This window comes from Microtus pennsylvanicus, chromosome 7 (assembly GCF_037038515.1).
Source record: "Microtus pennsylvanicus isolate mMicPen1 chromosome 7, mMicPen1.hap1, whole genome shotgun sequence".
In the NCBI taxonomy this organism is placed as follows: domain Eukaryota; kingdom Metazoa; phylum Chordata; class Mammalia; order Rodentia; family Cricetidae; genus Microtus; species Microtus pennsylvanicus.
In genome coordinates, this window is record NC_134585.1 from 97,470,046 (window position 1) to 97,491,858 (window position 21,813).

Here is a 21,813-nt window from a genome sequence, read left to right on the forward strand (position 1 = left end):
TATTTTTATTATAGACCCAACCATTGAAAAGCTATGCTGCCTCAAAATTTATTGGATTTACTGAATTGGGTCTTCAAAGAAAAGGTTGTTTTACGAAGAAAAGGAACCAACTCCTTTTTGTTTCTGATCAGAAGATTATCTAGTTTGAAGTGCACCGTTATCTCAAAATAAATGAGAAGCAGCAATAGGATCTGAATGAACACCCAAGAGATGACACTTGCTTTGAACTGAAGTGGAGGTAGAAAACATTCTGGCAAGAAGACGGCACACGGGGCTCTGTCAGTACCATGGAGCATGGCAAATCCCCAGGCACCAAGAAAGAGCTTTGTTTTCAGATGCCCTGGGTTCTTGATGACACTCTTACTTTCACAAGAGCCAAAAGTAAAGAAAGCAATAACTTAAGAACATTGTTGCTTTGTTTTGCTTTGTTTTGGGCTGTTCAAGAGTAGCTCCACTCTTCAAATCATCTCCAAAGAGATACTTTAAAGGCCTCAACTGCTCATGCAGAACAGATATGTGTATCTAATGGCTGTCCTGACAGTGACCTTGTAAGGGGACAACTCAAGGCAAAAAGTTATCATGCTATTAAAAAGTCCGTGCAGGTTTTATTTTTAACCCCAAAGATCAGTGTTTGAATGTTTAGTCCACTTTTAAAATAATATCCACTGAACTGGAGAGAGGTAGCTCAGTTGGTAAAATCCATAAAGAACTAATTTTAATGCCCAGACCCCACTTTAGAAACTGCTGGGCCTGGGGCTGTGCCCTTGTGACTCTAGCACTGAAGAGGCACAGACAGGTGTGTCTGGGGCTTGCTGGCCAGTGAGCCTAGTGTGTTTAGCAAGCTCCAGCCCAGTAAAAGACCTTATCTCCAAAAGAAGGGGGTGGATGGCTGCTGACAATACCCTAATTTGTCCTCTTGTCTTCTCTTACCTCATATGGAGATAGGCACACACATGCATGTGCACACACCTACACACATGTGCACAAATGAACGCTTGTGCAGACAAGAACAAACACTGAGACAGGCACACATATACAAAAATAAATTAAAAGTTCACATAGATACCCTAGGGTAATTTAGCTGCAAGAACATGTTTATACTAAGATAGAAAATGAATCATGCCACTGAGATTTTTAAGCTCTTTTCCCTGAATGGGTCTGGTTGTTCCTGAAAAAGAAGATACCTTTTCAAGAGAAAAAGGCACAGCCAACAGCTATTCTGATAGCCCACCTTTTCAACTTGACAGAGTCATCCCAGGACTTGAATCAGGAGCCTCTACAATGGAACACATCTTTAACACTGTCCTTTTCTCTTATAAAGATGAAATAACATCACAATAAAAAATAACTGAATGGCTCTATCCTCCAAAACAGAAGCATCCAAAATGGAAGTTTTATATACTTTGAAACCCACAGAAACAATAATTTAGAAATGTGCTCTCAACTAACTTTATGAAGAAAGGACACCTAGATGATCACACATAGAATAGCTGGAGAGAGACGGTTCAGTGGTTAAGGATACTAGCTGCTTTTCCAGAGGACCCAGGTTCTATTCCCAGCACCCATATGGTAGCTCACAACCTTCTGTAACTCCAGTTTCAAGGGACCTGATGACTTCTTCTGGTCTCCATAGACACCAGAAACCCATGCGGTACTCATACCTGTAGTAAGAACACATACACATAAGTCATACACATAAAGTAAATATGTAAATAAAATTTTAGCTGGGCACTCGAAGAAATAGGAGGTGATTTCAATGCCAGCCAGGCTTACAGTGAGACCTTGCATCACAAACAAACAAAAAAAGAATAATTCTTCTATTCAAGGTAAAAATAGCAAAACCAAACCTATGTGACTGTGCTCAGATTAAAGTTGGGCTCCCAGCTTTTTTTGCTTCAGGAAAGAATATGTTAAAGAACGGAAAGGATGCCAATTTAAAACATCAACATTTAATTATTGCTACCAAAATTATAATGATAGAAAGAAGGGGCTTCTAAAATTAGAACCCTGGATAACTATTGAGCTAAACTCATAGTCAAAAACAGTACTAAGCATTTAATTAAGCAATTCCTGCAAGGAAGGAGCTGGCGAATCAATATCATCTAATAAGCTCTTGGCCAGGGCAGAGAAGAGTGATCACAATTGCTTGCCATGTGTTTACTCTTCAGGCCTTTTATTGGGCAAGTTCCACTAAGGAACAATACAATCAAGGAGGAAAGAGCAGAGACATTTTTTTTTTAATGGAAGAGTTCTGGCTTCAGGACATGATTTTATATATTGAAGATATATAAACCTTCTTTAGAAATTCTCCCTAACTATTTAGTTGGAGCTTCATAAGTTTGATAAATGACTGTTTTTTCTCCACCCTATTAAATAGAAAGAACAGGATGACCCGAGCATGCATGGTTTTAAAATACAGCATGTGAATCTGTGAGCTAGCGGCTTTTCTAATTTGATTCATAGCAGTACGAAGAAGGGCTGGCTTCCATTGAAATGAGAGGGAAATACTTTAAATGAGACAGTTTGCTTCGGCATGCTTCATTTTCACTCACTCATTTATTATTTATTTATTGCTTATCTATCTGTCTGGAGATGGGGGGTAGGACACTTGGGATAGCATGCGAGACATGTGGAGGTCAGAGGACAATTTGCAGCAATCAGTTCTTTTATTCTGCTATAAGGGTTCTGGGACTCCAACTAGGGTCTTCCAGTAGGCTAAGGCATCTTGCCAATATTTCTTAACTTGCTTTATTGACAAGAATTCTAAATTTATGTAGGAATATGTTCTATACAAAGAAAAATTACCTGGGTATTTCTTAAATGAGTAAGGAGGACCTATACTACAGACAAGTGTATAGTAAGTAGACACTTACTGTCAAGACAACAAAGGACTCAGATTAAGCACAACTCCACCCAGAGTGTAACAGAGACCCACTGCAAAGCTATAGTCACTAAGTGAAAGGTCAGAAGGTAGAAAATTACTAAGGAGAGGAATATCAAATTTGGGGATTCTTAATTAAACAACTAAATAAGAAGCAAGGCAGAAGCAAGGAAGAAGCAAGGAGAAGTCAAGTTTTGATGGTCAGTTACTGATGATGAGGCTAAGGACTCTTATCAGATATCAAAAGTGGAAAATTCTTTCTGTTGAGTACAGGAAAGTCACGTTTTGACAGAAGATTCTGTCTTGTCTAGTCCTGCAGTCGTTCAGTCCCAAAGAAACACACAGAGGTCTACAGTAATTATAAACTACTTGGTCTATTAGCTCAGGCTTCTTATTAGCTAACTCATATCTTAAATTAACCCATAATTCTCGTCTGTGTTAGTCATGTGTGTTGTAGGAGGCCACTTGTTTGCTTTCTAGCTGCTCAGCCCTAAAATAACCACACAGAAACTGTATCAATTAAATCACAGCTTGGCCCATTAGCTCTAGATTCTTATTGGTTCTTACATCTTAATTTAACTCATTTCTAGTAATCTGTGTATCACCATGTGGCTGTGGCTTACCAGGTAAAGTTCCGGCATCTCTCTCTGGTAGGGTTACATGACTTTTCCTGACTCTTCTTTCTCCCAGCATTCAGTTTAGTTGTCCCCACCTACCTATGTTCTGCCCTGCACAGGCCTAAGACAGTTTCTTTATTAACCAATGGTATTCACAGCATACAGAGGGGAATCACACATCACACATGGCTTGGTACCTTTTATCAGTGAGGTGTTCTTATCTTGCTTCTTCTGCATCTGGGTGATGACCACAGATTGAGCCTTTCCTCTTCCCAGAATTCTCCTAGTCTGGTTGCCCCACCTATACTTCCTACCTGGCTTCTGGCCAATCAGCATTTTATTAAACCAATATAAGTGACAAATCTTTACAGGGTACAAGACCATTGTTTCACAGTAGTCACAGGACCTTTTAGGTGGTTCTTCAATGCCTGCCCAGTTCCAGTCTGGCTCAGACAATAGGGATTCCCATGAGCCTTTACTACAGTCCCTGTCTGTTGAAAACAAAGCACTCTGACCTACTGGTGCTTAAAAACATGTTCATGGAAGTGTCAGTAAAGTAAGGTATGCAATGATAGACTACAGCCTTGGTCAAAACCTAAAGAGATTCAGTAGACATGTTTACATGACATAAAAATTGAGTTATGTTTCATTCAGACATTTAAAATTAATAACTGAAATTGTGACTAGCAACATTATAACAGATGTCAAGAGTGCGGCAGTCTCCTGACAAAATTTCTAAAAAATAAAAAAGCACAAACTACATTAAATAATTACATGAAAACCATTAAACCAAAGATCTGAAACAAGGAAGGAATAAGGACCTCCTTAATTGACAACATTTCCTATACAATTTAAGACATCAAATAAACATGAAAATTTTTGTTTGTTTCTCTTTTCATAAGATGGATCACAAAGTCTTTAGGGATCTCTGAGAAATGGCAACATCATTTTGAGGTTAAGATTTTTTTACAGGCATGGGTTTAAGAAAAGTTAAATAGCAAAAGTACCCAAAGGCCTGAAGTTTGACTTAGCAAGATCATGGCTCATGGAGGAACAACGTTTAGCTGCTATTGTAAGCGAGTAAGAAGGAAAGAGCTCAAAGTCACTGCAGAAGGTGATGTGATTACGAAAGCTCTTAGCTCCTTGTCCCCAACATGAGAAGCCTGGCTTTTCTTAAACAGTTACAGTCCTGATAAAGCTTAATAAAGAACACAGGAAATTATTCTGATAAGACACGAAATCTTTGTCTCTTTCCAAGGTAGATTAATCAAAAGGAAAGAAAAATCTTTTACAATATCCTATTATGAGCAGACCAATAATCCAAGAAAACTTTGTTGAGAAAAACCTTATAAATAAATGTACCCAGTCTTGGGTTTCATCACAGGAGATAAGGCTTCTTTTTTGCAAACCTTCTGTAATTCTCTATTTCCATCAGTTTGTGCCCTGTGTTTTAAGCTTTCTCTTTCTAGAATACTTGTTCTCTTGTTTTTCCCCTTCAACAAAACCATTGTCTACATATTTTGTAGCTGTTGAAAGTTATTTACTTTACTGCCTTCAGCAGTCTAATGGATACATATTGACCAGATCTTTTAACCATTAGTATTTTTGTTTTAATAGAAAATTCAGATGTTGATAACCTCTCTGCCAAATAGCAAGGTTCTGCAGAAGTCTAGGAAACTTTGTTTCCATAACAACATTTTCATATATTAATGCTTTATTGTGACAATGTAGGGGGAAAAAATCAAGTTACCATGAATCATTATCAGATTCAAATATATTTAACCTCTCCATAGATGATAAAAATAAGAGGTCACCAATAAAGTTATATTTAATAATCAGTGTCCTAGTAGTTTATCTTGCTTAGAAGTGATTAATGAATATTTTAGCTAATAACTTAGTATAGGTCAAGCATTCAAAGGCTGTGAGTTCCTAAGGAAGACTTTGGAAAATATCTTCAGGCAGCTATAATAAAACAATTTTCATTGCAAAGTCCCTGCATAAAGCTTACATTCCACCAACATTAAGTTAATGTGCGCACTTGCAATGATATGGATTATTCATAGAAGCTTCCTAAGACAGTAAACAAAGCCAACCAACCTTTCAAGTTATTTCCCCACTACTTTTACAATGCATGTATGTTAGATCAGAATGTTACTGAGTCATAAAAGATGGACTTTTTCCTTTGCTACTGTGCCTGGTACAGATCAAATCACTTGTATTTGTTTCTGCTGCATCTTTTCTTATACACTTATTTATTCTTAAGTTGAGTTTACACTTTTCATGATCTTACACACCAAATAAATATAATATTGTCTTATATGGCCCGTAAACTTACTCAGAATAAATAATATATGAGCTTATGTTATTCAAAAGATCTCAGGAGACACTCATTTTATTAAGCCAAATATAATAAATTCTTCTTATTCACATCTTGAAAAGTATTTCCTTTAGAACCAAAATTGCTAATCTTAGAAAGTAATATGGGCTAGTTTCTATATTTCTTTGGATTATGAGAGTGAATTGGAATGGCACTTACTTAGCTCTAAACCAATTTGAAGGGAGTTCTCTAAAGACATTTTCTGAGATGGACTAGAGATTTAGGTCAGTGGTGCTTATTTACCTAGCACAGAGAGAGAGGTGGGGGGGTTGCATAAATTAATTTGATATAATACCATCAAGAGGAAGAAGACCTATTGACAAGTATAAAAGAAGATGTTAGGCATTCATTCTAGACTTAGCTGACTGAGGTTAAAATAAAACTTAGTCCGTATACCATAGTTGTTTTCATCTTTACTCCACTGTGTAGTTTTAAATCTGAATACCCTAGAAGGTTAGTTGCTCATTGTGGTGGCCAAAGCCTTTCACCTCTGTCTGTGAGAGACCCTTTGAAGATTTTCAGTTACTTGTAATATGGAAAACGTAGCCTGAATTTTGGACAAGGTACCTTTCTGAAATAGGCAGCAGCTGGGTGGTTGTTTCCCGTGAGCAACTGAGTGGGTAAAGAAAGACATTTGAGAAACGTTAAAAGATTCACTTTGGTATGTGGAAATCACAGAGTTTGAGTGGGTAGGGATTTCTATATCAGTCTGCTCCAAAACAGAACCAGCTCAGACACTTAGCCTGGGGTCCAAAGGAAAGGCTTTTGTGGGACCACTGGGCCCAAGAGGCAGAGAAAAATGCTTGGCTGGTTATAGCTGAGCCACTGCCTCATTGGGATAATTCCCTTGGAAAACGCCTGGAGAGACATTTGCTGATGGTTTCTGCTTGGTTCTGCAAAAAAAAAAAAAATTATTTTCTGTGAATGTAATGTCCTCACTGATTTAACTATCAGCGTTCTCACATAGGAATCCAGGGCCCAGACCTACCTCAGGCTAATGTACTCCCTATTAAACAATTTTAACAATTGGATGAAGGAGAAAATTTACTGCCTCTCTATGATCTGCTGAAAACAAAACAAAACAATAATGGGAGTTGGAGTAGAGAAAAGGTTAGAGTTCTAGAAGAGGCTGACCAAAACTAAAGATTAATAAACACACACACACAAATGCACTAGTTTTAGATTAACTTGAAAATATATAATTTTTAAAGAGTTTGAGCCAATACACTCTACTGAGGATAATGCTGCTCCCTGAAGCCATAGATTTTCAAGTAAACATTCCAGTGCCGAGTGCAGAATCCCTCCCTATGAACTTGTTGGCCAGGAAACCACAGACGTTTCTAAAACAATAGAAACTATTGCAACTGTTGGTGGTTGGCCACCAGAACTAGCTGACAGGACCTTATTATTGAAGACCCCATACATTTGGGTTGCAGGACACTGAGAAGTCAGAAACTTCCTCTCTGCCAGCTAGCATTCGTAGCGGCAGAAGCTTCAAGGAAGGCTGCTGGGAGAGAAAATTCAGCAATGGTCATACCCAGATGTGGAGCCTAAATGCTACAATACCAACGAGCCAGGAAGGGTATGCTCGTAGGTGCAATTGTGGCACACCTGTTTAGGATGTCACCAACTGCTCCTGATTGATTTGAGGCCTGCTCCATTGGATGGGATGCTTGTTGGTACCATAAACCTAGTGGTCAAAAGCCCATGACTGGGAAAGTCACAGGCTCTAAGAAAGAATCTACTACTATTTATGTTTTGTTTTGTTTTTCTAAATGGGCACATAGTCAAACCAATTTCTGCACATAAAATGTCTCCACCCTAGACTCTTACTGCTCATAGCCCTGGTTTGAAGATGCTTCTTTTTGAAATGGGTGATAATTGTTGTAGAGACTCATAATTGGCAAAAGTGCTGAGAATAATGGTTGAGTCCTGAGCTCTAAACAGGACATCTGTAACTCTCCCTCCAGGGCTCAGGCAACATCACAGAAGATGGGGTAAAAAGATTACAAGAGCTGGATTGGGGAGAAGATTGCTGTAAAACACTGTTAGGGATATGACACGGCTGTTATTGATGTGGGAGTCCCTTCTGTATGCTATGATGTCAGGAGCCAATTTCCTCCTAAAATCATTACAGGAACCATTACCCTGGGGAGTCTGCAGAGAACCCCACACCCCTAATTGTGTTAAGAATGGTTCTATTGACAGAGCCTACCCCACACCCAAATTGGCTGTTAATGAGAGCTATCTGTTAGCGGAACCCACCCCACATTCCAAACTATCTATGGAGCTAGGTGAGCCAGGCCTACTGTGACTTGACCGAAGATAACCTCCTGCCTACGTGACCAACGAGGACCATGTGACCAACGTGAACCACGCGGCAAGAGCCCAGAACCCTGTGCCCATCCCCCCAACTCCTTACCCTATAAAAGGTTGTATCTCGTCCCTAATAAACGGAGGCTCTGACAAACTTTGCATGGCCTTCTTCCTGTCTCCTAGCCCATATCTTCCAGGTAGTGCCTCTCCGTGACCCTGGAATAACTGAACCGCCAGGCGGGCTACTAACCCTAGACTAAGTAGCCCGCCAAGGCAATCAACACTATGAATATGTTTATTGCCATTGGTTATTAACGAAACTGTTTCAACCAATGGCTTAGTGGAGTAAAGCCAGGCAGGAAATATGAACAGAGGTATAGAGAGAAAGTAGGCAGAGTCAGGGAAGCAACATGTAGTTGCCAAAGGAGAAAAACACCAGCCACCAGCCAGAACCTTACCGGTAGGACACAGCCTCGTGGCAATACACAGATTAATAGAAATGGGTTAATTTAAGATGTAATAATTAGCTAAAAATATGCCTAAGCTATTGGCCAAACAGTGTTGTAATTAGTATAGTTTTGTGTGATTATTTGGGTCTGAGCAGCCAGGAAATGAACAAGCAGTCTCTGCCTACATGATACTATGAACGTATAGCGCCTGTAGCTACCTCACTAGATCTGCACTGGATGGGGCTGTTCAACTGTCAATAATGGATAGGGGAGGTGCTTGTGAGGCCCCAACTCTCCCCAAGGATCCATTAGCAGCTAATATCTGCCCAGAGAAGGAAGCCATGTTCTTCAGTTATCCATGCTCTGCTGTGGTAAATAGCCCAGCACCCAAACTCCTTCCTACAAAATAATCTTAATTAAACTCAGTGATTTAAGAATAGATAAGAAAGTAGGAGGGCTAGTTAGAAGCAAAAAAGCAGACAGTAAATATGGGAAAGAGATAAAATAAGGACAAGGGTCAATAAGATCACAATACCCTGTGCACATGCATAAAAGTGTTAAAATACACACACACACACATAAATACATAAATAAATAGAGCTCTGGGCAGAGTTCTAGTTCAGGAGAGGAGGCTAGATCGCATCACCTCTGTCCTCTCTCACTTTCCCAGTGGGATTTTCCCACTTCTTCTTTTCTGTCCCTTAGCAGGTCTGACTCTAGAGGCCATTGTCATGGTTCTGTCCATTGTCCTGATTCTGTCTGGTTGAATTTTTCATCTTACCTCACTACAGTCTTTTTCATAAAATGAGAAATGTGGAATAAGGACTCTCTGAGTGTCCAGAGATACATCCAGAACCAGAGTCACCCAAAATAAATCAACTCCCAACTTCTTGCTGCACCTAATCTGAAACACAAATGCCAGCTTCAGCCATCTTGAGATTGTAATTGTCATAGAACTTCATAGATCATAGCATCCCAAGGTTCTTGGTCTCTATTGTGCATAATAATTGCTCAGCTACTTTTTAAAAGTGCAAACTCATGGGCCTTATTCCTCAGTACTCCTGACCTAGGCAATCTTTCTTGAGACTAGAAAATATACATTTGAAACAAGATTTCCAGGAATACGTCAGTTTAATGGGGCTTCTTGGGCGTTTGGTTGTATTCTTTGAGAAACTATATGTAATCAAAATCCTAACTACCAAAAAGGTCTCTGAATTCTAATCTGTTGTCTAAATGAAAATAAAAGAACTCAATTGGGGAGACAGTCCAGCTTGTCAAGTGCCTGCTGTCACAGTCACAATGACCTAAATTTGCCCCCAGAACTCACATACACGTGCTGGCTTTCTGGAATTATAGCTGAGTATAGGGAAACAGAGATGGGACGGCAGAGACATATGGGTCCAAGGAGCTCAGTGGTCAGCCAGCCTAGCACATTGGTAAGCTTCAGGCTCAGGTTCAATGGGAAACCATGTCTCAACACCAAGACATGATAGAGGAAGGCACCAGTGTAAACCCTTGAACTCCAAACACAAGCATACCCGCACATGCATACACTACATACATGCATAAAAAATAGTAAGTCTTAGTCCTCTGGTAGGGCAGCCCAGATTAAGGACTGAGAACCCATGTGTGAATAAATCACACTCAAGTGTTTTTGAACCATGAAGTAGAGGGGTGCAATTTATATATATTTTTTAAGTTTCAGTTTTGAGGGCTTTCCTTGAACCACACTTTTTGATATAATTAGAGGGAGGGATTCGGTTGTCAAGTCAAACACTGAAGCTTCTACAAAGCACCACAGTAAGGTCCCTGATTCACCACAGCCAAGAGGATTTTTTTTTCAACTCCCCAAATTAAGACAATCTATAAAGAAATGTTCATTTATTAGAACTTGCATTTGACAGTTTATTTCATGTCAGCCTCCAGCTCTCCTTTGCAGGCTGATTTGCATAATGTGTTATTATGTCTAAATGGAAAACTAAATGCCTCCATGTGGTCCTTAAATGACAAGTGCTTGTCAGCTTCATGCAATATTCAGAAGTAATAGATCCAAATCACAACAGCGCTTGCTGAGATGTTAAGAAAGAAGAGAAAGAAGAAGGGACTTGTTGTGTATCCTTCCTTGACAAATTTACACTTTGGTACAGAATTGTCAATTAGACATTCCATGTGTTAAACAGTTTAGCTCAACTGTGAAGGAATTTGCTGTAGCTTTATTTTACTGTGCTCTAAGTAATTACAATCCACATTAAGTTTCTTTTATTATTTTTATTTTAAAGCAACTCAGGGGATAATCTCTAGATGACCTTGGGAAAAAATATCAGAAAGCACTTATGTTTAATTATTCTCGGATATGCGGGTGTTTTAAGGGTACTCTGAAAGATCTATTGTGGAAATCTAAAATTATTTTATCTTCTGTCTGATGTTCTACAACCGGCAAAATGATGGTAATTTTTAGTATTTAACAAGAAACAAACTCTTTTAAAGAGTTATTAAGGCAACATGGTTTTTCCCGCATGTGTTTAAAATAGACATCATTTGAACAACCTGATTCAACATTTGATTTAACATCAGCAAAAACAACTGAATTCACAGAACTTCCTTCCCATAACCCATTGAAAAAACTCATTTTGTCTCAATGGCCTTTTTAATTGCGAGACCAAGAGGAGAAGTAATCATGATAACATATTCACACGGCTTCTGCAACTCTGCCTCTCTGGCTCTGCGTTGTATTGCTCCTCTCCCATTCAGATGCTGCTTCAACGGTTTTGAGAATTCTTCAGCCCTAGGAGGAACGAAGCTAGACCTGACCTGAAAACCCATGCCCTAAGAATTAACTTTCATAGTGCCAAAAGGTACCATGCAAGCCGACTATGGAGGGGAGCAAACAATGGTCCTACCCAGCTATAATGCCCATGAGACACAATGACCAACCTGGCAAGATACCCCTGAAGGTGCAATAGTGACATTCATATCTTAGTGATAACTGGCATCTCTCTAATTTGACTTAAGGCCCCAGTTGACAGGAGGCAGATACAACTGGTACTGGAAACCTATCTAATTTCCCAGGACTTAGGAGGCTATGGATTTTGGAGGAGAACCTTATGCCACCACTTTACTAAATTAGAAAAGTTAATAGTTCCTAACTGCAATATATATATATATATATATATATATATATATACATATATATATATCCACAAATAGATATGGTTCTCACCACTATGAGTTGGTGGTGGTTAAATAAAAATGCCCACTAAGGCTCATAGATTTGAAAGTTTAGTCACCAGAAAGTAGAACTTTTTTTATATATAGGATTAGAAGGTGTGGCCTTGTTGGAGGAAGTATGCCGCTGGAGGTGGACTTTGAGGTTTCAAAAGCCCATGCCAGGCCCGGTCTCTCTTTCCGCCTGCAGTATATGCCTCTCAACTACTTCTCCAGCACCATGTCTCCCTGCCATGACACTCCCCACCCTGATGGTAATGGACTAAACCTCTGAAACTGTAAGTACTTCCATTTAAATGTGTTTTTTTTTTTCTAAGAGTGGCTGTAGTCCCAGGTGTCTCTTCACAGCAACAAAACAGTTACTAAGACAAGTCCCAAATGTTCATGAGTTCTTAAAGTCTTGGTCTCAAGCTGGAAGAGATCCGACTGAGAATTGGAGAAAGTCGGGAGATGAAAGGAAGTTAGTTCATGGGCTGTGCTCTTGAATGGAATATCGGGATCCTGCACTCTGGGATCCTGCTCCCTCTGACTCTCTCTGTGTTTTCCTCCCTCTCTGAATCCCTTCTTCCTTCCTCCCCCCATGCCCTTTTCACTTACTCTTGCTCTCTCCAGGCACCATAAGAGATAATGGCAACAGCTTTGCTCTTACCTACACTGTCCTCACTACAGTTCCCAATGGAGCTAACTGACCATAGACTAAACCTTGAAACTAACTGTAAGCCAAATCTGCCTTTACTTTTTATGTTATCTCTGGTGTTTTGTCATAGAGACAGAAAGGTAGCTAACCCACTGCACTTTTTTTTCATTTTCTTCATCTCTGAAACCTGTAATTGGCAGGTCTCTAAATCTTGCTTGCTTGGTCTTGCTTTCTCTTCAAAGGAACCACAATATAAGTGACCTGTCCTGTCTGGCTGCTTGGACATAGCATGTAGCACGTTTTCAGGCAATGGTGTTTCTTTTTTCTTTTTTTTTTTCTTTTTTTGGTTTTTCGAGACAGGGCTTCTCTGTGGCTTTGGAGCCTGTCCTGGAACTAGCTCTTGTAGACCAGGCTGGTCTCGAACTCACAGAGATCCGCCTGCCTCTGCCTCCCGAGTGCTGGGATTAAAGGCATGCGCTGCCATCGCCCGGCCAGGCAATGGTGTTTCATTTGATGACTGAATAATATTCCATTGTGTGTATCTACCAGAACATCTAATCCTTTGGTTGTTATAAATGGGTTTTTTATCAGCACGATATTGAAGCCCATTGTGCTAGTTAGCTTTCCTCATCACTGACAGAACACCTGATTTAAACAGCTGGGGGGGGCATGCTTGTTTCCCTCCTGGTGGAAAGGAGTCTCTGCTAGGGCACAGAGGCCCACATTGTGTTGGATGGGAAACAGAAAAATAGAGAAATGTTTGCATTCTCTGCAACTTTTTCCTTTATACCCTTTCATTCCATCTGGGCCCCGAGTCTACATGATCACGCTGAACATTCAGGATGGGCCTTTCCCTCTGGTTTAGTCCTCTCAGGAAATGCCCTTGCAAACACACCAAAAAGGATGCTTTACTAATCTGGATACTTCCCTGTGCAGCCAAATAGACGGTCTTATTAGGACTAGATTTGTTGGGTCATATGGGAATACTATGTTCACTTTTTTGAGCAATTATCAGGAATAGTCTTGATAATAAAAAGAGAGGTAAGAAAAATAGGAAGAAAGAAAGTGAGAGAGAGGATATTGAAGGGTTGCTAAGTTCTGGAATTACTCCATTATAAGCAAATTTTAAAAACAGAATGAGGCAGTGTTAATGTGCTCAGTCAGCAAACTGTTGGCGACATAAGCATGAAGACCCGAGTTCAATCCCCTAGAACCTGTAATCTGTTGTTTGCTTGGTTTGTTAAGGCCACCAATCTCTGTGCCAGGAAGCTGGAGACAGGACCAACCCAGGGGCTTGTTGGCCTGGCAAACTAGGCAATCTGTCAAGCCCTAGGTTCAAAGGGAGACCTTGTCCTCAAAAGACAAGGTAGCAATCAATTAAGTAAGACATCAGATACCAGATTCTTACGTCTACACCACACACACACACACAATGTAGACTAAGTTCAAGGCAAGGTGTTCCGAGATCGTCTTGAAATGTATCTTCTGAGCATTTGCTACATCTGTCACGGTTCACACGCTGACACTACATGTACTTATGTTCTGCTCCCACTCCAGCTCATCAAATCTTTCATTGATATTTCATTGACTTTAATTTACTTTTACTTACTTGAGCTATCTCTAACCCTGAGAACTGTGTAAGATCTTTGAAGGTAGGTGCATTATTTTTGTTGTTGTGCTTCTCTTTACTACTATTCTTGAAGAACTTATTATGACCGACACACAGTATAACACACAGTAAGTCAAATGACCATGGACAATTTTGCTTTTACAGACAGGTCTGTCCTCCCAGAGTCTGTTCTGGGTTTTGTTTGTGGTGTTGGTAAATAATAAAATCAAAGCCTCGTGCGTGCTGGGCAAACACTCAACCACCGAGCCCGATCCTCAGCCCTCCTGACCCAATTTCTCTAATTACAAAATACATCGCCTGTGCTTGGTAAAATAGCTTACGGCATCCACAACCAACAACCAATGTAGATGTGAGAATGGGACATAGTAGCTTCCAGGGCAAGGAAACATTGAAACACTACCATCTAGGTAACCATGTGCCACAATCCCCCAGGCACCACGGCTGTCCTCCTTGCTCCTAGCCTTCTGCAGGGGTGACTTGAAAACTTTGTCATTTTCTAGATTTTGATTTTAAAAGACAAGGAAGGAGCTTGCTCTGCTCTAAAGCAACAGTGATTTATATGTATAGCTCCCCAGGTATCAAAGAGAAAATGAACCCCAGGTTGTCTGCAGCTAACCGAAATAAGAGGCTTTCTAATGTGTCTGTACATAAGCCACCAGCTAGATTTAATTACCTGGGGAGATAGCAATCAGCTTGCTCCTCAAGGTAAGAGACAAGTGAACAGTAATAGAAAATTGTGTAAATACTGCTATTCATTTTTTAATCTATTATAAAACTGGGGAGAGGACAAATACAATACTTCACCCTTCTTGGGCATCCTTATTTGGGAGTAATTACGCCTGTAGGGATCTGTTACCACCTTCAAGGCAACTGTGGTGGATTATAGTGCTTGATAAGGTCCAGTGGCAATAAAAGGAAGTAGGACCCTCAAGACAACTTGGTGGGGGGCAATTATGACCCATTACCGTGTGAATCACACACTGTGATTAAACTTGTAGGAGGCACTCAGCATCCGCACTTGTTGTGAAAAGGGCCCTGATTAGCATGTGTGCTATGCATTTTGGCAATCAGAAATCATTATAGAGAATGCAACATTAAATGAAGGAATATGGCAATCTCCCATGCATTAAGTGAGCTAATTTTTAAAAAAAAAAAGAAAGAAAAAGAAAAAAAAAAGAAGACGATTTTGTGTCCAAAGCAAATAATGTCATTTGTCCCACAAAGCATCAGTACTTGGTCAGACACTTCCTACATGCCCTCTACTTCTCTAGATATTGCCATGGTGGGTGTCTGGTTTGATTTGCAAACCCTCCACTTGGCATGACTCAGCAGTCATTTTCATTCAGCTGGAGCTACGTTTGCCGCAGGCCCTTAGTCTTGTCGAGCCCCGAATGAGGAACTCAATGAGTCAGAGATAGAAAAACCAACTCTTACATTCTTAAATTGTGCCAGCAATTTAGGTCAAGATTTTGAAAGAAGACTTCTGACGGAGGAATCAGACATATTTGGGGTGGTATAAAATATTAACAAGGATGAAAACCGTTAAACACACTCTTGTCAGCATATTCTGACACAATCTATTGCTGCTTCCAGAGATTTGGATCTACCCACTGTATTAAAGTTTTAAATGATTGTACCAAACCATTTTCTGTGTGAATTTTAGAAGCCTTTTCCACATTTTAATACGTAAACACCCTCTGGGGAGTCTTTTTGGCAGTCCTGACTCCTGACCATGAATCGTCAATTCTGTTTCATTTTATTATATAGATTACTTTGTGAGCTGGTCAGGAAAAGCAGCTTTCTCAAAAATTAGACAATCAAATGCCACATCATTTCCAAAGAAATCTGTAACATTTTATTGCTGGTGAGAAATTTAAACTAATTACAAAATGACTCTTTACTCATTGTTTCATGTCATATGATTTTAAAAAGTTTTAACATTAATTATTCTGTGGTAAGACTGATTTCCTTGAATCTTCATTCTTAAATTTCAATATATTTTTCCCCTGCCAATCATTTGCATTGATTAACCAATCAGAGCTAATGTTGGCCACAAAAAATACTAATTATTGCTTATATCAAAGTAAATTAGACAATAGCTACACAAGGAAATTCATTAGCATTTATTAAAATAAGAACAAAATATGGTCATTATTCAATATTTCCCTTTACGTTTCTTTAACTAATATTATTTAAAAGTTATTATGTAAATAACATAGTATTCATGAAATTGAATAAGTGTTGAATGAATGATTTTGAGAAAAAATTGAAGAAACTAATATATATAATATATATATATTAGTTTCTTCAATTTTAATACATATAATACATATAATACATTCTCATGCATTTTAGATTATTTCTACCTAGCCAGGCATGGTGGCCTGCATCTTTAATTCCAGCACTTGGGAGGAAAGACAAGTGGATCTCTGTGAGTTCAAGGTCAGTTTGGTCTACAGAGTGAGTTCCAGGACAGCCAGGGCCACCCTATCTTGAATAATGAAAATGAACAAATAATAAAAGAAATAAAATAATTCAACCTGCAGTCAAGACACAGACAGTCTGGGAAACATTAGGAGGGAAAGGAAGTGAAGATGATAAAATATATTGTATGTATGTATAAAACTCTCAAGGAACAAATAAATTAAATTAAAAACTTTTTAAAAATCACAAAATAAAATAAACCCAGAAAAAGTCTCTGAGTACATTTTATTTAATTCCAAAATGCCAATGATCAAAGTTATGCAGCACAAACTTGAACAAAAAGGAAGTAAAAGCCAAGATATTAACATCAAGGCCAAAGTACCAAATCAACATACAGTGATAATAAACAACTGTAGCTATAGTTTTAAAGCTAAAATGAATATATGAGAATATTGCATAGGACCTGAGAATGATACTCAAATCACCACACATAGAAGCCATCACCTTGATTCTCATACTCGGGCCATTTGGAAATTCTACCCATTTTCCAGTCAACATGAATCTCGTGAGTGGGGTCACCAGGAATCGCAGGATGACAGTGCTATGCACAAAGCATATTGTGAGACAGAAGAGCTGCATGCTCTGTCAGAAGAAGGTCTTGACCCAGCATTCCTATGTAATAGAGATTTCATCAGTGACGAATCTCTAGATTAAAGTACTTGGCTGAGGTTATGAGAAGAACATACACGAGTACAGACTCCTCTGTCCGTCTGTGCAGAGAAGGATTGAAAGAGCATGTTCCGGGTGTGCAGGGTCATGGCAAACAGTGATAACAGAAGACAAACTTTAGCAAAATCATTGGTGTTGGGTTCAGCAAGGAGAGGACCCTGCCGTGCCTTTACATCTGTGACTATGTGGGGTGCTCACAGTGCCAAGTAACAGGTATCTCCTGAGCCTCCTGAACAGAGAGGAGCAATTAGCATTTGCCTGATGAATACAGAGGCATTCGGTGTTGCGCTGAATACTGTGAGCCTGCCAGAAAAATAAGGACTCTTTCACCAGCAAGAAGCTTGCAGTCTATCCATTGAAATAAAAGACTACATGACGCTGCTGAAACAAATCATGCCCTTCGCTCTGACCCAGCATTCTGGAATTAAATGTCAAATTGTCTTAGTTTAAACATAAATTATTTTTTTTTAATTTACAAGCTTCTCTCAGAGAGTTTCTTGCTTATCCCCATTTTAAAAAAAAAAAAGACTTTAAAATTGTGAAATTGCTTGTATCAGATTCCAAGTACACATTCTTCCTTAGGCAACCTATAGCGCATTTAAAGGTAATGTGTGTTCTCCATCTTAGCTAGACATCAGGATTGTCAGGAAACCTTCAAAAAACAAATACTCACTTGTCATCCAAATCTGCTAGCTTACAATCTTCAAATAAAATAGCCTGACATGGAAAAAAAGAGTTCTCTTTGCGTAGCTCTACTCTGCTAAACTTAAAGTCACCCCCTTTGAGTTTTAAAGGAGCGCATACACAATCCATGATCTGGAAAAAGTTAGGCCTGACTTCCAATTGTCATTATATTGGCTTTGGTGAAGTAAATGTATTTAACCGTCACTTTTTTTTTTCATCTACAAAACAAAAATTAAAAACTAAGGGTGCTAGAGACAGCACAGAAGAAGAGAATGACCTTGTCCTCTCTTCCAGAGCCCCATCCTTCCTTTCATCTGGGTAGTTTGGAGGTCATACACCAGCTGCAAGTCCTCTTTGACCTTTTATTGCTCACTCACCTGAGCTTTATCTTCAACCCTAACGCTAACACAATGGTAAGAAAGCATAAGGGACTTAGGTCTTTTTGTTCAGACTCTTTTCTAGATCCCTGACCTTCAACCTCCAGAGACAGTGCTCCTTCCTTGTGAATACAGGGGTGGCACTTGTCCAGTGAGGGACTTGTGACAGATCATCAGAGAGCTCTCGTTTTTGGTATGTGACCTGCTTTAGGCAAGAAGGGAGCAGGAAAGATTCAAAGATGGCCTCCCTGTTGCTGCTGTTTCTCGGGTTCCCAGGTACCATATTTGGGGTAACATATTCCGAATCCCGTGAACAGTGCTTACTTTGTGAAGTTACAGTAACAACAAAATTAGATAACACAAGCTTAACGTGTGATAGCCCATCACATCAGCTCTCAACAAATGCTAACTATAAGTAGTAATCCCATCTGATAGCTGAAAAATACATTCTCAGGAACGTTAGAAAACCTTGCCGTAAGGTACGGCTAATATGTTATCCAGACCATCCATGAATCTCTGTACATCTCACCATTAGAGTCATGACTGAGTATATAATAAATTACAATTCATATTAGTCATCGAGGCCCATATGTTTCCCATTTCCCTCGGCTGCTTGTTAAATGAAAGTAGTGTGAATAATCACGGCAGATGAAAGGGTAGAGGGAGAAAATACAATTGACCCCAGGTGAAGCACACAGTCCCACACAAACGATCAGGCAGTGGAGGAGCAGTGCTGCTCCTCCTAAGGAGTCTTTCAGTTCCTCCCAGATAGAGCAGACAGCAGCAGCCAAATCAATAATTCCACCCGATGAGTTTATAGGGATTAGTTACGGGAAGGTAAGTGAGGGGAGGTAACAGGAGCGTGGGTGAAACGTGACTTCACATGAGTGGAGTATATGAGTGATAAATGACTTCAGAACCGTTGGTGACGAGTTTCTTACAGGAGCCCTCAGCAGTGGGTGATCACCCCCCAGCCCCTCCCCACTCAGGAAAGCCGCAGGCTGTACTTCCAGTCTGTGCACCATCAATCTCTACCTCCCCAGCAACAGGTCTTATATATAAAAGGCAGGGGTTTCCCGAGACTTGGAAGTTTCTTGTGAGGTTGTGAACTTTGTGAGAAAATTTCTGAATCTAGAGGAATAAAAATAGGGGGGTATTTGTCTGTGGGATACAGCAATGCTGTCCATGCTGGCCTAAGGAGACTCTAACAAGGGAACACTGAGGAGTTGTGACCCCGAACATTTTCTGACATCAAATCATCTAATTTAAAGTTCCCTATAATTTATTGCTTGCATCCCAAAGAGCAACAGTAACTGCTTTTTTTCTAGAAAAATAACAGAAACCATGACAAACACCTGACATTCCTCGCCTTAAGCCTTCCTCTGCATCAGATGTTCTGCGCTATTTACAAGATGGTCACTGAGGTACTGCTGTAAAACGAGTCAAAGGAAATAGTGTCAGACATTACAAGGAGCAAGTGAGAAACATACCAGGGTAACAGTTAGGAGCAGGACAATAGGAAAGCGTGGGTCACCGTCTTTATTGAAATCCCGGCAGGGAGCAGCACACACACATGAGGATTTGAGTTCAAATCCCTAGCACTCATATAAAGCAAGGCACTCATAACCCAGCGCGGGTGTGTGTTGTGCAGGGGGAGGAGGTGATGTTATGATATGAGAACTGTTGGGGTGTGGCGAGACTGTCTCAAGATAATAATCCAGAGAAGGATGGAGTATGACACCCATTATCTTCCTGTGACCTCTGTACAAGTACACCACACATATGTAGGTCTGTACTATAGCCATATACCACCACACACAAAACCAGTTAATGAAATTACATTTTAAAAGCATGGCAGGGTGTTTGCTATGAAGATGGCTAATATAAATTGCTTTGGCAGGCTGTAAAACTATCAGACTTGTGTCTAGAGTCTCTGCCTTGTATGATGAAGACAGAGGAGGGGTGTTTCCCAGGGATTACTGATATGGGATTACCCTCTGTATACTGTGAACATGTTTTATTACCATTGGTTAATGAATAAGCTGTTTTGGCCAATGGCTTAGCAAAGCAAAGCCAGGCAAGAAATCCAAACAGAGATGTAGAGAGAAAGCAGGCAGAGTCAAAACGACACCATGTAGCTGCCAAAGGAGAAAGACATCAGAACAGTGCCTTACTCGGTAAGTCACAACCTTATGGCGATAAACAGATTAATATAAACAGGTTAATTTAAGATATAAGTGCTAGCTAGAAAGACACCTAAATTATTGTTCAAATAGTATTGTAATTAATATAGTTTCTGTGTGATTATTCAAGTCTGAGCAGTCAGCAACTGAACGAGCAGCCTCAGTCTACAGATTACCAATCAGAAGAAAAGGAGAGTGTTACAGGAGGTCTTCCCACTCCTCCAGCCTATCACCGCTGAGATACCAGCCCCTTGGGGCGTGGTCTCTCTCCCTTTAAAAAAGCGGCCACTTCCCTCTCCTCCCTCCCTTCACTTCCTGCTCCGCCGGCAACTAGACTTTTTTCCTGGTTGCGCAGAGGGCTGACGGTGATCTGTAAGTTTTTTCCCCTTTAAATAAATACCACCCTATTAATCATAATTCCAAACTGGTGTGGCATTGTTTATGACTTACGCCTTCAGGAGAGGCTCTGTGGTTGTTAGTTTGTTCTTCAGAGACATGGCCAGAGCTAGGATACTTCAGTCTCTAAGATCTGAGTAGTCACAATCTCTCCCATTCAGAAAAACTGGCATTGTGTTTTTGCCTTTGTGCAAAATGTTAATTTAAACATACACAATGTGTAACTAAATAGAAGGTAATGAGTATATTATATTTTTAGTTCTGTATTCTCTCTTCAAATTATTTTTTATAACACGGAAAAGATAATTTGACACACTGTTGCCTGCAAATGAGGTTGTTTTGATGAGAATACAAGGTCATTGTTTGAAACCTTGTGGAGTGGTTTGAATACGAATGGTCCCCATAACCTCAGATGTTTGAATTCTTGACCCATAGGGAGTGTGTTAATAGGCACTATCAGGAGGTGTGGCTTTGTTGACGTAGGTGTGGCCTTGCTGGAGGAAGTGTTGCACTGTGGAGGCCGGACCTAAGGTCTCCTATGCTCAAGGTAGGCCTAGTGTGGCTGTGTCCCTTTTCTGCCTGCAGATCAAGACGTAGGACTCTTAACTCCTTCTCCAGCACCACGTCTGCCTGCATACGGGCCGTACTTCCTGCCGTGATGATAATGGACTAAGCCTCTGAAACTGTACGCCAGCTCCAACTAAATGTTTTTCTTTGTAAGAGCTGCTGTGGTCATGGTGTCTCTTCACGCACCTTGTAATCAACTTCTTTTCAATGGTAAAAGATGGATGATTTAGATTCTTCTTTTCTGAAAAGTTTCAGAATTCACTAATTAGGAGTTATTTATCTGCCTTTATCTATGCATGCCAATCTTTTAGTTTTGAGGTT